Source organism: Sus scrofa, chromosome 6, assembly GCF_000003025.6.
Source record: "Sus scrofa isolate TJ Tabasco breed Duroc chromosome 6, Sscrofa11.1, whole genome shotgun sequence".
Taxonomy (NCBI): domain Eukaryota; kingdom Metazoa; phylum Chordata; class Mammalia; order Artiodactyla; family Suidae; genus Sus; species Sus scrofa.
This window is the reverse complement of record NC_010448.4, coordinates 61833415-61855303: the sequence shown is the minus strand read 5'-3', so window position 1 is coordinate 61855303 and position 21889 is coordinate 61833415. Positions and strand designations below refer to the sequence as shown.

General features: G+C 46.5%; 1 long non-coding RNA gene across 2 annotated transcripts; it reads right to left on the bottom strand.

Moving 5' to 3' along the window:
- LOC110261319 lies at positions 1560-18567 on the bottom strand. Of its 2 annotated transcripts, XR_002345369.1 has the most exons (5): positions 18301-18567; positions 5907-6050; positions 3847-3915; positions 2924-3141; positions 1560-2728 (listed from the first exon to the last, which is right to left on the bottom strand). It is a non-coding gene; the product is annotated as an uncharacterized LOC110261319 (long non-coding RNA). The 2 variants fall into 2 exon arrangements; XR_002345370.1 differs by lacking the exon at positions 3847-3915.

The following is a 21889-nucleotide window of genomic DNA, read 5'->3' as shown; positions in this document are numbered from 1 at the left end:
GTGCCCGAAGCAGAGTTCCGGGAGGCCGGCAGCGCTGGCGGGATCCTCCCGGTCCTGCGGGACGGGCGCGCATCGTGCTCGCTTAGCATATTGTATCCGCAGGCTTCGGTGGGAAGGGTCGACCAGCGCCGCTGGGAGCAGGAGCGGGTGCCTCGGGTCTGGAGATGGAACTGGGGCCGGGCCACGCAGGGAGCCCCGAGGAGGGCGCGACAGCCTGGGCGGAGGTGCCTCTGCGGAGGTTTGCTTCCTGGGGGCGAACCTGCTTGGCGACCTGAAGCCCCACGTCCATGGGCCCCTGGCACCTCTGCCCCCCACCGCCTGGGGGTCAGGGAGACAAGTGGGCTGTGAGCGTGGGCCCAGGTACTGGGCTACGCTCGCAGGAGGGTCTCATCACAGGCCCCATCTTTTTTTCTGATTTAGCCTCAGCCTCCAGCCCCTAAAGTGTCCCTGTTCCTCAGTAGGTGAAAATTTCTTCCTTCACAACTAAGTAGTATTTTTGTTCTTTTGTTTAAAAAGGAAGGCTGGGAGTTCACATCGTTATGCAGTGGAAACGAATCCGACTAGGAACCATGAGGTTGTGTGTTCGATCCCTGGCCTAGCTCAGTGGGTTAAGGATCTAGCGTCGCCATGAGCTGGGGTGTAGGTCGCAGACACAGCTCGGATCTGACTTTGCTGTGGCTCTGGTGTAGGCTGGCAGCTCTAGCTCCGATTAGACCCCTAGCCTGGGAACCTCCGTATGCCAGGGTGTAGCCCTAAAAAGACAAAAATAATCCAAGAAATGGATTTAGGGCCGCACCAATGGCATATGAAAACTCCCAGGCTTAGGGGGTGGAATGCCGTCCTACACCACAGCTCACAGCAATGCTAGTTTCTTAAGCCACGGGGAGAGGCCAGGGATCCAGCATCCTCACGGTTATGAACCAGGTTCTTTTAACACAATCATGTTCTGAGATGCCCAGGTCACCTTTTGCTTTGTTTTTGATGAGATTACAGTTCACCATCACTTTTGCCATATTTCAACACACATAGTGTTACATAGTACAGATGTACTCCCCCTTTAAGGCCCCCCCCCGCCAACCCCCCTGGGGTGGAGTGGAGGGCATTTATTTTCCGTCAATTGTGGTTGGTCAGTCATGCTGAAATCCATGTTTCCTATGACGTGACCATGAGAGCATTTGCCCCACGTAGTCACCATTTTCTTTGGACTTTATCTTGGCCTGTGTAGAGATAGGTTTTCTTTCTTTTTAGGGTGACACCAGGGGCATATAGAGGTTCTCAGGCTAGGGGTCAAATCAGAGCTACGGCTGTCAGCCTACAGCAGAGGAACTGAGCCTCGACCATAACCTACACCACAGCTCAGGGTAATATTGGATCCCCAACCCATTGAGAGAGGCCAGGGGTCAAATTTGTCAGCTTTCTTAACTGCTGAGCCAGGACAGGAACCCCTCAGTTGTCCTAGCTTAGATTTCCTGCCTATTCAAAAAAAAAAAAAAAAAAAAAAAATTTTTTTTTTAATGAAAGAATATAGACAGGGAAAGTGAACAAACACTCCCATACTGTCCATGGGGATGTAAAAAGAGCTTTCATTTTAAAGTCATATGTTCATATAAAGAATTTTCTGTACATGTTCACAGAGTATTATTTTCAGGAAAAAGAAGTCTAGAAAACACTAACTGAAGGTGAAAAAGTGGCAGAGCCTGGGGGCCTAGGGAGAAATGTCAAAAGATAGAGGAGTGATGAATGTTATGATGATCATTCCATGGGCTTAGGCAGATTAAAATTTACCAAGCCATACATTTTAGGTATGTTAGTTCAAGGCAAACTGACTATATAGCTCAATTAAGTTTTTTTTTTTTTTTTTTGGGGGGGGTGTCTTTTTTCCTTTTCTAGGGCTGCTCCCACGGCATATGGAGGTTCCCAGGCTAGGGCGTCAAATCAGAGCTATAGCCACCAGCCTATACCAGAGCCACAGCAACGTGGGATCTGAGCCATGTCTGTGGCCTACACCACAGCTCACAGCAATGGCAGATCCTTAACCCACTGGGCAAGGCCAGGGGTTGAACCTGCAACCTCATGGTTCCTAGTCGGATTCGTTAACCCCTGAGCCACGACGGGAACTCCAGGTCCATAGTTTTTAACTGGGATGTAATGAAGTGAGAAATACAATTAATTATATAGGGTCCAAATAAAAGGATTAAAGATCATGATGATGGCTATGGTGATGAAATATTTCCACCAGGAGGAAGAGGTCAACTAGTTCCAGAGGGCGAGCTGGATCAGACATCCCATGAATCTGTTGCTGGAGATCTGGCAGGGACTCAGACGTTCTTATGAGTGCAGATGTATTGGATTGGATCCCAGACTAGTCCCCAAAAGATACCACCAGAAAGATGATATGGGAATCCGGGTTCCTGATCAGGGCAGTCAAAGAAATGAACTCCAGGAACACACAGGCAGCAAGCAGGCGAAGTCTTTGTTAAAGGAAAGCAAATAGATCCCAGGGCTGCTGGGAGGGGGAAGCCAGAGCTACCAGGGAAATCCTCCCCAGCTTCCCGCAATGTGACGACAATGTGGAAGCAGGGACTGTGCAGCTCTTCCAGCCTACACCTCTCCCAGGGACAGGTCGTCTGGGTGGACAAGTCTGCCGTTGAAGGATGTATCTGGGGCACTTCTACAGAAATATTCTGCCCAGAAGGTGTCTATTGGTCCTCAGCTCCATGTCAGCAGCCTAAAAGTAGAGAAATAAAAATGAACTCATGCAGATTTTGGTAGAAAGGGGGCAGCCCCATCACAGATATGTGTTCCAACATACCAGGGAATAAGTCCACGGGACTAGTTTTAGGACAAGGGGGAGGGGCAGGGTAGGAAAGGGCTGCTTTGCAGGTTCTGGGCCTCTACATGTCACAGAACAGGGAGGACTCACCAGGCAAAAGACTCAAGGTTGGGGTGCAACACACCCAAACAGTGCTGGGCACAGGACATGTTCCTGGTATGATGTGAACCCAGCTGTGACATCACACCCTCCCCCAGATGTGAATCACCAGGGCCAGGCCCACTCTGAGGCTCTCGTGCTGTGCCTGGAGCCATGTCCACTCCCTCTCAGCTCTAGCTGGACAACATGGGACCTAGAAGATGCAAGTCCTAAGGGAAAGACAGGACAGGTGAGTGGTCAGTACTGGCCCAGGAGGACAACCAATCCCAAACAATCTCGGAAAAGAAAAATAACACCACAAAACGAATCTCTGGGGGGGGGGGTGTCCTCACAGAGACAGCCAGATGGACCCCACAGACAGGGACCCTATTGGGTCCCAACAACTCCCAATACAGTGAGGTCCCAGGAAACGTTAACTAGGAGGGGGCAGAACCTGGAGCCCAGAGGTCCACTTAGCAGAGAGGGGCTGAGACTAATGGAACCCTCTGGACTAATTCTGAGCCATGAAAACCTTAGCTTCCTGCTGGACTTTCCCTTCTCCTGCTCCCTACTTTCTTGCTGATGACCATTCCTCTTCCTTGACTTTGTGACAACCCCCTTCTGCATGTCCTCAAGACCTACCTGTTCAGCTCTATACTGGTCTCCTATACTGTGGAGTCTCTGGAACATGTGAACCTCAACAAGGCCAAAACCCAATTCCTAATATTCTCATTAGAAAGTACTCCTACCACTGACTTCCCCATCTCAGCTGGTGGCGCATCCACTGTTCCAGATGCAAAGGGGACTTTAGAGTCATCTGTGACCCCTCCACATTACAACAGCTGGTCAGCCGCTACTTCAAAACAAATCCAGAGGCCAAGTGTTTCTCCTACCTCCACACCCACCACTCTGGTCCTGCCACAACCAACACTCACCTGGATGCATGCAATTGCTTCTGGGATGGGCTCCTTCTTGTCTTCCTCGCCCTCAGTCTGTTCTGCACTCTGCAGTCAGGGGTAGCCTCTTAAGTCCTAAGTCAAATCACTTCTTTCCTCAGTTCCAAAAATTCTATGGCTACCATCTAGGCCTGACTCTGGCCCCCTGCCATCTGTCCTCGCCAGACAGTAACAGAGACCTCCAAGTCATGGAACACCCCCATCTCAAGCTCATCCCCAAGCATTTGTACATACTAATCCATGTACCTAACACAACCTTTCGTATCTCGGGGAAATCTCTCCATATAACCTCAGACCTGAGCTTAAGAGTTTCTCTAGGATCTCTAGTTGTCAAGCCAAGGAAGAGTGATAATAAAATAATGGATATAAGAGAGCATAGAGGCATGATAGAGTTGTGCCATAGTCATGCGGATATGTTGAGAAAAGGCTTTCCAGAAGAGGTAAAATAAGTACAAAGACTCTGTCAAGGTCATGTCTGGTGTATTTGAGTAGTATCCACAAGGCTAGTGTGACTGGAACCCAATGAGCCAGAAGAGTAAGAGATCACATTGTGGAGGAAATGGTTGTGGCAGGTCATACAACGTCATTACAGTCCAGAGCCAGAAATATCAATCCAGTCTCATTTCACACACAGGTCTGTTTCTGACACCTCCATTTGATTACCTTTTTCTATCTTTTATACATACTTCTCTTCTTGTGCATAGTTGGCCCTCAAAGCTGGCTGCGAGCTATTGTTCCTTTTCAAATTTTACTTTGGTTATATTGAAAATTATTGTCTTACATAAAAGTCTAGCTTAAATACTCCATAAATTAAATTCTGATGTGGAATTATTATAACATTGTATAAAAGAATTCAAGAATATGTACATTTTATTATTTTTGTCTTTTTTGGCCACACCTGTGGCATACATAAATTCCTAGGCCCGGGATCAAATGCATGCCAAAGTAGGGACCCCAGCCACTGCAGCGAAAATGTCAGACCCCTAAACCACCGAGGCACAAGAGAACTCCTCTACTGTTTACGTTTAGCTTTTTTTTTTTTTTTTTGGCTGTGCCTTTAGCACGTTCCCTAGCCACTGCAGTGACAACACCAAATCCTTAACTGCTAGGTCACCACAGATCCATAACTATTCATAGAGATCATCTGTAATTTCTTTTTCTTTTTTTCTTTTTTTAAATAGGCAGGGATCGAACCCGCAACCTCGTGGTTCCTAGTCGGATTCGTTAACCACTGAGCCACAACGGGAACTCCTGTAATTTCCTACATGCTTTTATCTCCCATGGTAGAGAACAAAACCACCATGTAGTAACTTTGTACTGATGATAAATCTCGCATGAAGGGGTTAAAAGTTTTGACATCCAGTTGTTTGGAATAACTGGATGTCACTTCTGACTTTTAAACCTCTAAGTGTGTGTATACTGTAAAATGAAAAGTTTACAAAATGCAAAAGTGTTTGTCAAACACATGTGGTGCAGTGAGTAAAAAGAAAAGGAGTAATATAGTAATTTCAGAGAACGAAGTTAAAATTAGTAATGTGGGAGTTCCCGTCGTGGCGCAGTGGTTAACGAATCCGACTAGGAACCATGAGGTTGCGGGTTCGATCCCTGCCCTTGCTCAGTGGGTTAACAATCCGGCGTTGCCGTGAGCTGTGGTGTAGGTTGCAGACTCGGCTCGGATCCCGCGTTGCTGTGGCTCTGGCGTAGGCTGGTGGCTACAGCTCCGATTCAACCCCTAGCCTGGGAACCTCCATATGCCGCGGGAGCGGCCCAAGAAATAGCAACAACAACAACAAAAAAGACAAAAGACAAAAAAAAAAAAAATTAGTAATGTGGAGTAAAAAGAAATAGTCATTTAAATACAATAAGAATTTTGACCTGTTCGTCCATTCTCCTCCACCTGCTTCAGTCTTATTTTTCACCTTGCAGACAGACAAGAACCCAAAATCCTATAACACTTAGAAAAACTAAACTTTAAAAGATTTACAACAAAATATATCAATCTGAAAATAAAATACATTTTTAAAAAGGTTTTTACTTACAGTTAAAGCAAGAAGCAATACAGAATGTCTCTCTAGATTAAACCAATTACTGACATATCTTAGGGGTCAGCTGGAACTGATCTGAATGTACAAACCAATGTCCGTAGTCTATCAAACCCTTGTCTTCAGTTAGAGACTTGCCTCCTATAAAAGAAAAAAAAAATGCTCACTGTATTCCTGAAACTGCATATCACAAATACACCAAAAACAGTATGCGAAACATCTTCTGCCTGAGCCACTGCAGTGACAATACTGTATCCTTAACCCATTGTGCTAAAAAGAACTCTCATCTTTTTTTCTTTTTCAGCCATACCCATGGCATATGGAAATTCCAGGGCAACTCTAGAGAAATTTCAGAGCTTTGGCAATGCCAAGGATCAAACCCATGCCACCTCAAAGACAATGAAAGATCCTTAACCAACTGTGTCACAAGGGGAACTCCTAGAACTCCCATCTTTTATACTGACTTTATCCTCCAAGAACCTCATTTTGGGGAGATTCCTCCAAAAATCTCAATTCAGCATTTTTATATTTAATCAGATTTGATGGGTTTTTATGTCTGATCAAATTTTGCTGGAATTATTTCTAGGAATAACCCAATTAAAATAAGTAAATGTGTAATATTTAAAAATACATATACTCACACAATACAATAATAATTTTAACTTACATATTAGACAAATGCATGCTTTATATACCCTAGAACAAATGGTAAGTATGGCTACAGTAGGAATATTTATAAATACAGAAAGCAGGAGTTCCCCTTGTGGCCCACCAGGTTAAGAACCTGACCAGTATTCATGAGGATGCAAGTTCAATCCCTGGCCTCACTCAGTGGGTTAGATCCAGTGTTGCTGCAGGCTGCTGAGTAGGTCACAGATGCGGTTTGGATCTGGCATTGCTGTGGCTGGGGCATAGGCCAGCAGCTGAAGCTCCAATTCAACCCCTAGCCTGGGGACTTCTGTATCCTGAAGATGCAACCATAAAAAAACTGAAAAAAAAAAAAAAAAAAGAAAAAAAGAAAAATATGCAGATGACCCCTTCCAAAAAAAGGTTGTTTTGTTTTTTTGTGTGTGTGCTATTTAGGGCTGCACCTGTGGCATATGGAGGTCCCAGACCAGGGGTTGAATTGGAGCTACAGCTGCTGCCCTACACCACAGCCACAGCAACACAGGATCCAGACTGCAGCTCACAGCAATGTTGGATCTCTGACCCACTAAGCAAGGCCAGAGATAGAACCCGAATCCTCATGGATACTAATTGGATTTGTTTCCCCTGGACCTCAACGGGAACTCCTCAAGAGTCTTGAAAAAAAGAAAAGCCTTCAACAGGAGAATATATAAAGATATTTATTCATATATTTATATTATAGGATACTGCTCAAAAAGGAAAATGAATTGATATCCATTAAAAACATGGGTAAAGTCACACCATATTGTGTAAATGAAGTAAAACACACATATTACTTAGATGAATCCATTCGTAAAAAGTGTCACTTAAAAAAAATTTTTTTTTTCATTTCTGGCCACCCCACTGCACATGGAGCTTCTGGGCCAGAGATCAGATCCAAGAAACAGTTGCAACTTAAGCTGCAGCTGTGGCAATGCCGCATCCTTAACTCACTGTGCCTGGCCAGGGAACAAACCTGAGTCCTAATGCTTCCAAGACACTGCCAATCCTGTTGCGCCACAGCAGGAGCTCTCATAAAAAGTTTTAAAAAACAAGCAAGTGAAACTAAACTACAGTCCACAGAGTTAGCAAAATTATCAAGGAAACCAAAGAGAGAATTCCCTGGTGGCCTAGTAGTTAAGGATCTGATGTTGTCACTGCTGTAACTCAGGTTCAAACAGTGGCTCGGGAATTTCCAAGTGTTACAAGCACAGCCCCCCAAAAAGAAAAGCAGAGTTCCCGCTGTGGTACAATGTGATTGGTGGCTTCTATGCAGCAATGGGATGCAGGTTTAATTTATATGGAACCATAAAAAAAAAAAAAAAAACAGAATTGCCAAAACAATTCTGAGGAACAAAAACTAAGCAGGAGGCATAACTCTTTCAGGCTTCATTCAATGTTGTAAAGCTACAGTAATCAAGACAGTGTGGTACTGTTACCAAAACAGACATACAGATCAATGGAACCAAATAGAAAACCTGGAAATAAACCCAGACACGGTCAATTAAGTTTCAACGAAGGAGGCAAGAATATGAAATGGGAAAAAGACAATCTCTTCAGCAAGTGGTGCTGGGAAAACTGGACAGCTGCACGTAAATCAATGAAACTAGAACATACCCTCACACCATGCCCCAAAATAAACTCGAAATGGCTTAGAGACTTAAATATAAGACATTGCACCATAAAACTCCAAGAAGAGAACACAGGCAAAACATTCTGACATCAACCACTCAAATGTTTTCTTAGGTCATTCTCCCAAGGCAATAAAAATAAAAACAAAAATAAACAAATGGGACAGGAGTTCCTGTCCTCCTCAGTGGAAACGAATCTGACTAGCATCCACAAGGATGTAGGTTCAATCCCTGGCCTTGCTTGGTGGGTTAAGGATCCGGCGTTGCTGTGAGATGTGGTATAGGCTCGGATCCCGCATTGCTCTGACTACCGTAGGCCAGCGGCTGCAGCTCTGATTCAACCTCATATGCTGTGGGTGTGACCCTAAAAAAGACCAAAAAGGGGGGGGGGGCAAATAAGCAAGTTTACAAGCTTCTGCACAGCAAAGGAAATCATTTAAAAAAATGAACAGACAACCTATGGAATGGGAGGAAACTGTTGCAAATGAATCAACCAACAATGGCTTAATTTCCAAAATATACAAACAACTCATACAACTCAACAACAACAAAAAAAGAACCCAATTGAAAAATGGGCAGAAGACCTAAACAGATATTTCTCCAAAGAAGACATGAATGGTGGGTAGGTACGTGAAAGAATGCTCAACATCACTAATTACTAGGGAAATACAAATCAAAATTACAGTGAAGTACCACCTCACACCAGTCAGAATGGCCATCATTAGTAAGTCTACAAATGCTGGAGTGTAGGGGAAAAGGAACCCTCCTACACTTGATGGGAATGTAAACTGGCACAACCACTACGGAAAACAATATGGAGGTACCTTAGAAAACCAAATAGAGAACTAGCATATGAAGAGTTCCCCTTGCAGCTCAGCTGGTTAATAACCTGACTAGTATCCATGAGGATGCAGGTTGCATCCCTGGTCTTGCTCAGTGGGTTAAGGATTGGCATTGCCACAAGCTATGGCACAGGTAGTACATGGGCTCCAATACGGCATTGTTATGGCTGTGGCCGATTGAACCCTGGCCTGGGAACCTCCATGTGCCACAGGTGTGGCCCTAAAGAGCCAAAAAAAATTAATAAATAAAGGAGTTCCCATCGCGGTTCAGTGGTTAACGAACCTGACTAGGAACCATGAGGTTGCGGGTTCGATCCCTGGCCTTGCTCAGTGGGTTAAGGATCCGGCATTGCCATGAGCTGTGGTGTAGGTCGCATACACATCCCGGATCCCGCGTTGCTGTGGCTCTGGCGTAGGCCAGCGGATACAGCTCCGATTAGACCCCTAGCCTGGGAACCTCCAGATGTTGCGGGTACAGCCCTAAAAAAGGCAAAAAGACAAAATAAATAAGTACTTTTTAAAAAATTAATAAATAAAAAGAAGAAAGAAAGAACTACCGTATGATCCAACAACCCCACTCCTCGGCATATATCTGGACAAAACTACAATTCAAAAAGATACATGAGAGCTTGGGGTTATCAGATACAACTTAGAATAGATTTACAAGGAGATCCTGCTGAGTAGCATTGAGAACTATGTCTAGATACTCATATTGCAGCAGAACAAAGGGTGGGGGAAAAAATGTACACATGTAAGAGTAACTTGATCCCCATGCTGTACAGCAGGAAAATAAAATAAAATAAAAAATACATGCACCTCAGTGTTCACTGCACCACTATTTGCAATAGCCAAGCCATGGAAACAACCTAAATATCCACTGACTGATAAATATATTAAAGAAGATGTGGTACATATATACGGTGGAAGAGTACTCAGCCAAAAAAAAAGAACAAAATAATGCCATTTACAGCTACATGGATGCAACTAGAGATTCTCATACTTAGTGACGTAAATCAGGAAGAGAAACTAAAATACGGCACAAATGAACTTAACCTACAGGAAAGAAACAGACTCACAGACATAGAGAACGGACTTGTGGCAGCCAAGGGAGGAAGGAGGGAGTGGGATGGACTGGAGTTTGGGGTTAGTAGATGCAAACTATTACATTTAGAATGTTTACGCAATGCAATCCTACTGCATAACACAGGGAGCTAGGAGTTCCTGTCATGGCGCAGTAGAAATGAATCTGACTGGGAACCATGAGGTTGCCGGTTCGATCCCTGGCCTCGATCAGTGGGTTAAAGATCCGGAATTGCTGTAAGCTGGGGTGTAGGTCACAGATGCAGCTCAGATCTGGCATTGCTATAGCTGTGGTGCAAGCCGGCAGCTGCAGCTCTAATTAGACCCCTAGCCTGGGAACCTTCATGTGCCTTGGGTGCAGCCCCCCCCGCAAAAAAAAACAAACCCACAGGGAACTATATTCAGTCTTGGGATAGACCATGATGGAAAATAATATAAGCAAGGGAATGTATATATATGTATGACTGGGCTACTTTGTCATACAGCAGAAAATTGGCACAGCATTGTAAGTCAACTACAAAGAAGAAATAAAAACTTTTTTAAAAATTAAACAATCCAAGAAAGGCACTTAACTTTTTTTTTTTTTTTTTGTCTTTTTAGGGCCACACAAAGCATATGGAGGTTCCCAGGCTAGGGGTCCAATCAGAGCTGTAGCTCCTGGCCTACGCCACAGCCACGTGGGATCCTAGTCACATCTGTGACCTATACCACAGCTCATAGCAATGCAAGACACTTAACCCACTGAGTGAGGCTGGGGATCAAACCTGCATCCTCATGTATGCTAATCAGATTTGTTTCTGCTGAGCAAGGACTGAACTCCTTAAGGTACTTTAGAAACAATGTAGCCATGTCTGCACCCTACACCGCAGCTCACACCAACCCTGAATCCTTAACCCACTGAGCAAAGCCAGGAATCAAACCCGCATCCTCACGGATACTAACTAGTTGGATTCGTTTCTCTGTGCCACAAGTGGAACTCTCTGTTTTGGAACACAAGTTTTTTCTAAAAACTAAGGTCTACCTATCTAAAAAGAAGAGTGATTTACGTCTGGACAGTGACTCCATGGTCACAGTCACAGCTTACTTGGAAAGGGGGCATCTGAACCCTGAGATAAAGGACTGGACTACATGATCTCTTTTCTTGTTTTTTTTTTTTTTTTTTTTTTTTCTCTCCTGCTTTTTTTTTAAGGGCCGCACCTGCGCGACATATGGACGTTCCCAGGCTAGGGGTCAAATTGGAGCTACAGGTGCTGGCCTAAGCCACGGCCACAGCAACGCAGGATCTGAGCCACATCTGTGACCTACACCACAGCTCACAGCAACGCCGGATCCTTAACCCACTGAGTGAGGTCAGGGGTCATGGATCCTAGTTAGGTTTATTAACCGCTGAGCCATGAGGAGAACTCCCCGTGATCTCCCTTCCCTGCTGGGGAGTTAATACCATTTCAACTGCAAATACAGTGACAGTGCATGGAGAGGTGAGATTATCTCAGAAAAAAAAATTACGAAATGTTGAAATTGCTGAAATCAATCATTATTTAGTTATTTAAAGAAGGTTAGGCTCTCAGTGAAGTTTGAAGGGACGCAGAAGTCTAAGAAGTGAGGAAATGAAGCTGAGCTGGTAGTGACGAAGGCTCTCAAAATTGTGATTTATTATTGATTTATATCTTCTTATTTTAGTTTAAGGGGAAATGTAAAGAGAGCAGACAGCTTTGCCAGAACACTAAAAACAAACAGGGCATCTGTGGCCTCCTATTTATCCCCTCCTTAGCAAACACTCATTAGGTGCCTTCCCCATTCAAGGCACCAATCTGGCTGCACAGGACACATCGAGATCCAAAGAGTCAAGACCCCTCTGCCCTTATGACGCAGTCATTCCAGTCAAAGGAGATGGAAAGTAAACATTAATGACAACACAGTCAATTACATAATACTTTTATGTGTTATGAGTATTAATCAAAATTTTAGAAACGAAGACCTGATGAACTAAAGCAGCATGTATCTGGGGATTGTTGGGACTACAGCCTTCGAGACACAGATTCATTCCAGAAGCACCTGAAATGTGTTCACCTGGACTACAAAATGGAGCAAGCTGTGGCTTCTGGGTACTGTAGTTCCCACATGAAGCATACAGGTCTTCAAAATGTGATTCCTTCACAGGCCTGAAAACATTGCCAACTAACTGCTTGGCAGGAGAGGTGAGGACAAAAATTCAGATTTGCTAGAAAGTTGAAAACGAATAAGGAAGCTATGCTGTGGTGTGTGTTCACTGCCCTGACAAATGTACCATGAGCACCTACTGGCTTTCAGTCACAATGGTAGGTGCACGGAACAGATTAGGAGTAGGCTTGACAGCCGTTCTGTATACACGGCACACGTCATGTATTTCAAGATTTTTTCCCTGGGTCCTGCATTGACTTTGTCAGCACAATGAAAACATCCTATTCGCAGCTTTTTGTAATGCTTTCCAAAAACTTGGCAGTTAGATTTGGCCAGTGCCTCATGGTTTCCCTCCGGCTTGGCTAAGGGAAAACCAAAACAGGACACTGAGAATTAAAGGTCTTATTCTTCATACTCAGGAAAGGGAAAAGATTTTTCACTTGGCCACAATCCAAAGTTGTGAACAAATAACCATTGTTTAGAAGAGATAATTTCTGATCAGTACATGTGTTCTGAAATTCATCAAGTCAATGGGAGCCTCAACAGAGAAACTAAGCTTCTAGAAGTTAGCAAATCATTGATAGGAACAAGCTTTTGAAATTCGACCAAACAGTAATAGACTATTGCACCCCACCAGGTCCTGAAAGACATCCAGTCAGTGACAGCCCTAGGCCCCTATGCAATGGTCAATCAGCAAGAGCCTCACTCGACCACACAGCTTCTGAACGACAACGGGTCAACAGTACTAAACACACTAATACAGATGAAAGCCTAGAAATCCTTCAATCTGTGCCTCTCCCCGCCCCGGGATCTTGGATGATCCTTACTCTGGTTACTCTGACTTTTCATGTAGCTTGCCTATCTCCACTTCACTTACTTGTTCTTCTGGAGTTTTCTTTTGTTCCACTGTCTGGAACATATCACTGTGCTGTTTCATTTTGTCTGGCTTTGTGTATCTGTGGTCTCCCTTCTGTGGGCTGCAGGACTGTAGCCCCTCTTGCTTCTGGTGTCTGCCCCATGGCGGTTGAAGTTGATCCAGGGTTAGCACAGCCTTCCTGGTGGGAGGCACTAGTGCCTGCCCCCTGGTGGGTGGAGCAGCTCTTGTCCCTCCGGTGGGCAGGGGAGGGGTGTCATTAGAGGGGGTTGTGTACCTAGGATGACTTTAGGCAGACTGTCTGCTGATAGGTGGGTCTGTGTTCCCACCCTGTTGGGTTAGTCAATCCTCAACTCTCCCCCTTGGTCTCCACAATTGCTCTGGGAAAACCCCAATCAAGGATCTGACCTAGGCCTCCCCTTGATCAAATCTGGTATTCCTAACATGGCCCTGTGGGACACGGTGTTCACTGCACACCAGGGAAATATAAATAATGAAAATCCCTCTCAGAGTTCCCGTCATGGCACAGCAGAAACGAATCTGACTAGGAACCCTGAGGTTTCGGATTCGATCCCTGGCCTCACGCAGTGGGTTAAGGATCCGGTGTTACCATGAGCTCTGGTGTAGGTCGCAGACGTGGCTCGGATCCCTCATTGCTGTGGCTCTGGTGTAGGCCAGCGGCTACAGCTCCGATTAGACCCCAGCCTAGGAACCTCCATGTGCCACAGGTGCGGCCCTAAAAAAAGACAAAAAAGACAAGAAACAAATTAAAAAAAAAAAAAGAAAACATCTTTCAACGATATTGGCCTCTCCATGTTGTCATTTACTCATGTATATGTCCATAAATGAAAATCTGGCAGGTACAATGGTTGTATAACTTTCTCCCACACATCCGGGCCTCCTCCCCCCAGCTTCCCCATCAGGAAGAGTTACCAGGTCCTGGTGGCAACGGTGCCTGTTCTCTCACTGCCACTGATCACTGGGTCTGGTATCCAGAGTTTACAAAGGCAAAGGAGGGGGCAGAAAAGCACCACCCAGGCTCTGGCCTGAGACGTGGACTCCACCCCTCTTCTGTCAGGTGACTTCCCAGAGATCCCCAGAAGGTACCTCCCAGACAAGCAGACTCAGTCACTTCATTCCACAGTAAGTGCCACAGGCCGGGGTCAACCACGCTCACCCCTCACCTGCACATCACTCTGTGGACCCATTTCCTTCATGACTCTGGCCAAACTCCCAGACCACAGCAGTGCATTTCTCCACCCTGCACGTGGAACCCAGGCAGTGCACAGCAAATGCATCCAGCATCTTAATCCGTCCCAGGCCTGCCCCAAAACACCAAAGTGTCCTGGTGCCAGAGGGCACCAAGCCCTCACCTGAAGGTCTTCCCTCTGGCCCTGTTTCTTGCTTTAAAACTCAGCCACAGGAGTTCCCATCGTGGCTCAGCAGTTGACAAACCCGACTAGCATCCATGAGGACGAGGGTCCGATCCCTGGCCTCACTCAGTGGGTCCTTGCTCAGGACCCGGTGTCACCATGAGTGGTGGTGTAGGTCGCAGACGCAGCTGGGATCCCGTTTTCTGTGGCTGTGGTGTAGGCCGGTGGCTACAGTTCCGATTAGATCCCTAGCCTGGGAACCTCCATATGCCGTGGGTGTGGCCTTAAAAAGACAAAAAGACCAAAAAAAACCACCTGAGCCACAGAAACCTCTGTGAGGACCTCAAGGTTCTTGGCACTCTGCCATTGCTGCCCTTCTCCACAGGCCGCCTCAGCAGCAGGCTTGACTGTCTCTCTCCAATGAACCCTCATTCACAACTGCAGACTATGAAACTGTTCCTGTGGTGGCTCAGCCGTAAGGAACCCAACTAGTATCCATGGGGACACAGGTTCCATCCCTGGCCTCCCTCAGTAGGTTAAGGATCCGGGGTTGCCATGAGCTGTGGTGTAGGTTGCAGATACAGCTGGGATCTGGTTTTGCTCTGGTGTAGGCCAGCGGATACAGCTCCAATGTGACCCCTAGCCTGGGAACTTCCATGTGCCCTAAAAAGACAAAAAACAAAAACCCTGCCGACTAGCTCTCCTGTGGCCCAGCGGGTTAAGGATCTAGCATGGTCAAGGCAGTGACTCGGGTCTCTGCTGTGTCGAGCATTCAATCCTTGGCCCCGGAACTTCTTCATGCTGAAGGTGCAGCCAAAAAAAATAAAAAGAAGAAGACAAAACTGCAGACGAGCAACCCCCGTAGATGATCCCATTTCCCCCGTACCTAATCTGCCAGTCCGAGTGCATCCGTCCAGGTAAGGGTCACTCTGAAAGCTTGCTGAGTCCACAGAGGGGTGATAAACACTGCCTTGACCTCACTGACACCTACCCTTCTTCCTGACATAACTCAGCATCCACCTCATGCCCACCGTCCCCTAAGATGGCCCCCTGACCTTGTAACACCCCCCCACACAGGCACCCCACTGCCCCCAGCCACTCTGGCTCCTCCCTGCTGTGTGTGATGTCCCGCACGACCGCTCAGGGGCCCACCTGAGACAAAGATTCGGCCCCATCCTCCCGTCCCTTGTTCCTAAGGGCACTATCACCACAAATGATGCCCCCTCTGAAATCTGACCCACAGTTCTATAGGGGTCCACAAACTGGCTGCTCTATCGTGGCTGTCTGCAACCTGAATGCCTCCACTCAACTCCAGATCCGCCAGCCCACAGCTCACCAGGCGTGTCCACTTGGAGTCTCTGGAACACCAGAGGGGCAAAAACTGGATTCCTCATAATCCCTCTGAAACCTCCTTCCACGGCTGATCTTCCACATCCTAATTCATGGAACATTCATCCATTCTTCCCAACAAGGCCAAAACCTTGAGGCTGTCCCCAAATCCCACTTCCAACTCATCTCTCCGGCTCCTTCGCGCGCCACATCAGAAAGCGTGCCTGCTTTTTTTTTTTTTTTTTTTTTTTTTTAGGGCTGTACTCACCATGTGTGGAGTTTCCCAGGCTGCGGGTCTGGTCGAGCTGCAGCTGCCGGCCTGCACCACAGCCTCAGCAACTTGGGATCCTAGCCGCACCTACCCCACAACTCATGGCAATGCTGGATCCTTGGCCCACTGGGCAAGGCCAGTGATCGAACCCACAACCTCATGGTTCCTAGTGGATCTGTTTCCGCTGTGCCACGATGGGAACTCCAGCCCTCATATTTGAATACATATATACCTTTACACAGTTTCATCTCCCATTTATTCACTTATCCACTTGTTCATTAATTCAACACACACACACACACACACACACACACACATACACACACACACAAAGAAAGCGTGCCCAGCTCTCTGCAACATGCAACTCGAAGCCAACCACTCCCCCCACCTGCACGGCCACCACTCCCGTCCAATGAGCACTCCCATCCAATGAACGAGAACCAGCACAGGGGCCGGAACTCACTCAGAGGTCACCCAAACTGTACCTTCACCCCCGCAATCCACCCAGTCTGCAGCCAGAGGGAGTCTGTTGAAATCTGGGTCAAAACACCACTCTCCTCTGTTCCAAACCTTCCCTATTTCCCACTGTCCTCAGATGAGAGGCATAAAACCAAGGCTGTCATTCTAGGCCTGCTCCCTGTACCATCTGCTATGATAGGAATTTGCACTTTCCTAAATATCTCAGCGAAGAGGCACCTGAAAGCTTTTGACCATTCTGGCTCCTGTGCCCAGCACTCGTGTCACATCAAAACCTGTCCATGGAGTTCCCGTTGTGGTGCAGTGGTTAACAAATCCGACTAGGAACCATGAGGTTGCAGGTTCGGTCCCTGGCCTTGCTCAGTGGGTTAAGGATCCGGCGTTGCCGTGAGCTGTGGTGTAGGTTGCAGACGCAGCTCAGATCCCGCGTTGCTGTGGCTCTGGCGTAGGCCGGTGGCTACAGCTCTGATTCGACCCCTAGCCTGGGAACACCACATGCCACGGGAGCGGCCCAAAGAATAGCAAAAAGACAAAAAGACAAAAAACAAAAAAAACAAAAAAACAAAAACCTGTCCATGGTCAGAAATGGGACTGACCCAAATACCCGCCTCGGCGCAGTGGAAACGAATCCGACTAGGAACAATGAGGTTGTGGGTTCGATCCCTGGCCTCGCCCAGTGGGTTAAGGATCTGGCATTGCCATGAGCTGTGGTGTAGGCTGCAGATGCGGCTTGGATCTGGCATTGCTGTGGCTGTGGTGTAGGTCGCCAGCTACAGCTCGGATTAAACCGCTACCTTGGGAACCTCCATATGCCACAGGTACAGCCCTAAAAAAGACAAAAAACAAAACAAAACAAAAAACATTTTCCTTACTAGATTACTGGTAGGTGATAAAAGAGCACAACTCAAGAACAGCCAGATGGAAAATATGAACAGGGGCTTCCAGGCAGCATTACCCTTCCAACACCTCCATGTCTTCACGACATGGAAGCTCTCTGAATCCTATTTTTTGTGTGGCTTCATTATACAGGCATAATTGATTCAATAATTGGCTATTGAATCCAGAGTCAACCTCGAGGCCCTCTTCTCTCCTTTAAGGGGGGAGAGGTGGGACCGAATGTGCCAAGCCTCTAGTCATATGTTTGGTTTTCTTGGTAACCACCTCCTATTCTTAGGTGTCTCCAAAAGTCACCTCATTCACATGGCAAAGGATACCACCACTCTCAACACTTAGGAAATTCCAAGGGTTTTGGGAGCTGTGAGACTGAAACTGTGAACCAAAAACATATTCACATGAAAAATACATTTTGGCCACCTGAATGAACAAACATATTCCTTGTAAATCACAACATCGCAGCCTCTCTTACCCACTGCATTTATAACCTTGCATAGATTCCATCGGCTCAGGATGACGTTTCAGGGGAGACACCTTCTCCCCAACACAAAACACCCCGGGTTGCCCCAATGCTGACGACTCCGTAGCACCTGCAGCCGTTCAAAGGCGGCCGCCAGCAAACTCTCGCCCGCACTCCCGCCCACTGGATGAAAGGGCGACCGCTCCCAGGGCCGCCCTCTGCTCTGGACTCTGGGACTGAGCCGCAGGGAACTGACAGGGCTCCCCTCCGTCCGCATTTGGTCCTCGGAGGCGAGAGTCACACCGGGTGGGGGCCCGGGAGACGCAGCACCCACCTGAGCCGGGTTCATCGGCGCGGCCTCGGCCACCGGCCGTGGGAAGAGCGGCGCCGGGAGAGGCGGCGAGCAGGGCGGGAACGAGGGCACCGCCGTCAACTGCGGGCTCAGGGGGCCTCGCATCCGCTTCTAGACAGCGGGCACCACGCCTCTCCTCCTGCTTTTCCGCTCCGTTACCTCGGTGCCCACCTAGGGGACATCGGCGTGTAGAACGGGATAACTGCCGGAGAGTAACGGAAAGGCTGCACGGAGCGCCGGAAGTCCCGCCCCCGCGCGATGCGCACGCACGTGTACGTCCCGCCTCTAGGCTTTCATTGGCTCAGTCGCCGCCTCGGAAGGAGCGCAACCTGGAGACTTGGTTTTCCCAGCTGCTCATCTTTGAGGACCCAAAGTCTGGCTGTTGAGGGCTTCTTCAGGCGCTCTGGGACTTCCCTGCCTTCAAAGTTGGGGCGGGAGATGTTCCCATTTTGGCTCAGCGGGTTCAAGACCCCCTATAGTCTCCGTGAGGATGCGGATTCCATACCTGGCCTCCCTCAGTGGGTTATGGATCTTGGGTTGCTGCAAGCTGCGGAGTGGGTGGCAGATGTGGCTGGGGTTCGGTGTTGCTGTGCTGTGACTTAGACTTCTGTTGCACCCCTACCCTGGGAACTTCCATATGCCCATGGGTGCCTCGTAAAAAGGAAGAAAAAAAAAAAAAAAAAAGATGAAACCGAGCTTCCTCTATTCTTAAAGCTGGAAGTACCCAGCTTTGGAGAGCACTACTGGAAAAGCCCAGAAAAGTTAGAGACCTGTTACTGCAGATTCTATGAAACACAGCGAGGAGTTCCTGTCTTGGCTCATCGGTTAAGGAACCCGACTAGTATCCCTGAGGACTCGGGTTCCATTCCTGGCCTCGCGCAGTGGGTTAAGAATCAGGTGTTGCTGTGAGCTATGGTGTAGGTCACAGACACAGCTGGTTTCCTGATTTGCTTGCTGTGGCTGCGGTGTAAGGCGGCGGCTGCAGCTCCAATTCATCCCCTAGTCTGGGAACTTCCATATACCACAGGGGTGCGACCCTAAAAAGACAAAAGACGAAAAAAGGAAACAAAACCACACACAGCAAGTTCCCAAATCTACACACCCAAATGGTCAGGCCTCATCATGATGACACTCTAGGTCCACTCATGGCTGTCAGCTCTCTCGTTGCTTGTCAAATACATGTAGACTGAAGTTTGGAGGCTGTTTCATGACCAGTATAAAAGAAAATACCCCAGACAGGGCATAAGAGAGAGTTGGAGAGGGATGTCTTTCCTGCCTGGATAATCAGTGATTGTGTCCCAACCTAGCAAGCAACACTTTTATTGAGATGTTTTATTTTTCTCTACCTGAGATATCATCCATTTCTTTTAAAATCTGAAACCTCTCTCTACAGAAGAACCAATGATCACATTTCGTGCCAAGATAGTGTATGACCTTCTAACCGTGGAAGCCCAGGTGCAAAGGGGGCATCTTATCCAGGAGACAAAGTTTTGGGATTTCAAGATCTCATCTCCTTGCATGAGAACTGATTTAGCAATTCACCTGAAATTGCAGCAACAGTGAATGCACAGGGAGTTGAAATTACCTCTTAAAATTTCTTATGAAATGGATATTATAAGAAGTTATTAATAATGATTATAGTTATTCAACAAAATTGACAATATTCTAGAGAAACATTTGTTATAGACCAAAAAAGGTGAAGATAGTGAAATTGATGTGAGACATAGTGAAGTGTGAAATGTCAGAAAATGAAACTGAACCTGTGGATTTCCTGGAAGTTTGGCCACAATCAGTGTTTAATCTAAAAAATGATTCCTATTCAGATTTGAAAACATTGCTCTCTACATCTTGGAGTGACAGGTCGAGGTGACATTTTGAAGCTACTGCTCTAAAAGTAAAAAGGAATAGAGGTACTGTAATGCCATGTGTATTTACTGTTCTAACACATGTTCAGTAAGCCCCTACTTGGTTTCAGGCACAGTGGTATGTTCATGACACATATCTGCAATTGTATGGCCAATTCTGCATATACAGGGAATTTCCTGTATTTAATGATTTCTATCCCAATTCCAGAACTAATTTGTGAGGATGCCTTAATTATCTTGTAGTCAGATTTTGCAATGCTTTACAAAAACCTGCCACAATGCAATTGTTCAATGTTGGAAATGATGGGCAGCTAACTATCAACCAGCATGTAAGAACAGTTAAGCATGAGAGATGTAAGTTTTCCACTACTAGTAAAGAAGATGATAAAATAAGATTGTTATTAACAGGGATGTGGATAAATATATACATATATATGTATGTGTATATATTTTTTGCTTTTTAGGGCTGAAACCACGGCATATGGAAGTCCCTGGCTAGGGGTCAAATCAGAGCTACAGGTGTTGGCCCATGCCAGAGCCATAGCAACTCGGGATCCAAGTCACATCTGCAACCTACACCGCAGCTCACGCCAACACCGGATCCTTAACCCACTGAGTGAGGCCAGGGATCAAACCTGCATCTTCATGGATGCTAGTCGGATTCATTTCCACTGCACCACAATGGGAACTCCTGACAAAAGATTTCTGAAAATCAAAGGAGAAGTCGTCATGGTCTGCAACACTGTACATCATCATCTGCCCTTCATCTCACAGTGCTTCTCTTTTGTTTATTTTTTTTTGCTGTTTTTCGCAGTGCTTCTTTTATGCCCGTGTCTCAATAAGGAGTGTTCAATGGACAAAGGAATGAAATAAGTTGGGTAGGACTACACTGGAAGCTATGAAACAAACTAAATGGAATATTGAGGGTAACTACAAGGATATTTATGAACAAATACTACAAAACAAGGAAATGTTAAGGAGAGGCAAATTCCCAGGGAAGTATCACTAAAGAGGTATGAAACTGAGTTATAATTTCCTTCAGAAACACAACAAATAGTTTTTATAATAAGCATGTCCCATGCAATATTTCTCCTTTACTTCCATGTATATGTGCATATGGAGTTAGAAAAAAATTTCAAATTTTACACGACCAGATATTGTTGTCTTATTTTATCTTTTGTCTTTTTGGGCCGCACTTGCGGCATATAGAGGTTCCCAGGCTAGGGGCTGAATCAGAGCTGTAGCTGCCAGCCTACACCACAGCCACAGCCATGCCAGATCCAAGATGCATCTGTGACCTATACCACAGCTCATGGCAACACCGGGTCCTTAACACTGAGGGACTGAACCTGAATTCTCATGGATGCTAGTCAGATTCATTTCTACTGAGCCACACTGGGAACTCCCAGAGGCCTTGTTCTTTAAGGGAGAAAACGTCCACCAGAAGAATAATATTCCGAACATGAAGTGGAACATGACACAGCCACTTGGTCATTTTGGGCTCCTTCACGTAGGCAAAAGGGGAAGTGCTTTACTGCCTGGGTGATGATGAGTACTCTTTATTACCAAGAGTTGCTGCTCTCAGTGGGTCCCTAGAGCAAGATGTCCCAGATCGAGGGGATACCCTGGAGAAGGTCACGGTAAATGCATGTCCAAAAATAAACCTGCAGCAACATGATGAAGGCAGAACCCCTTGGAGTCAGACT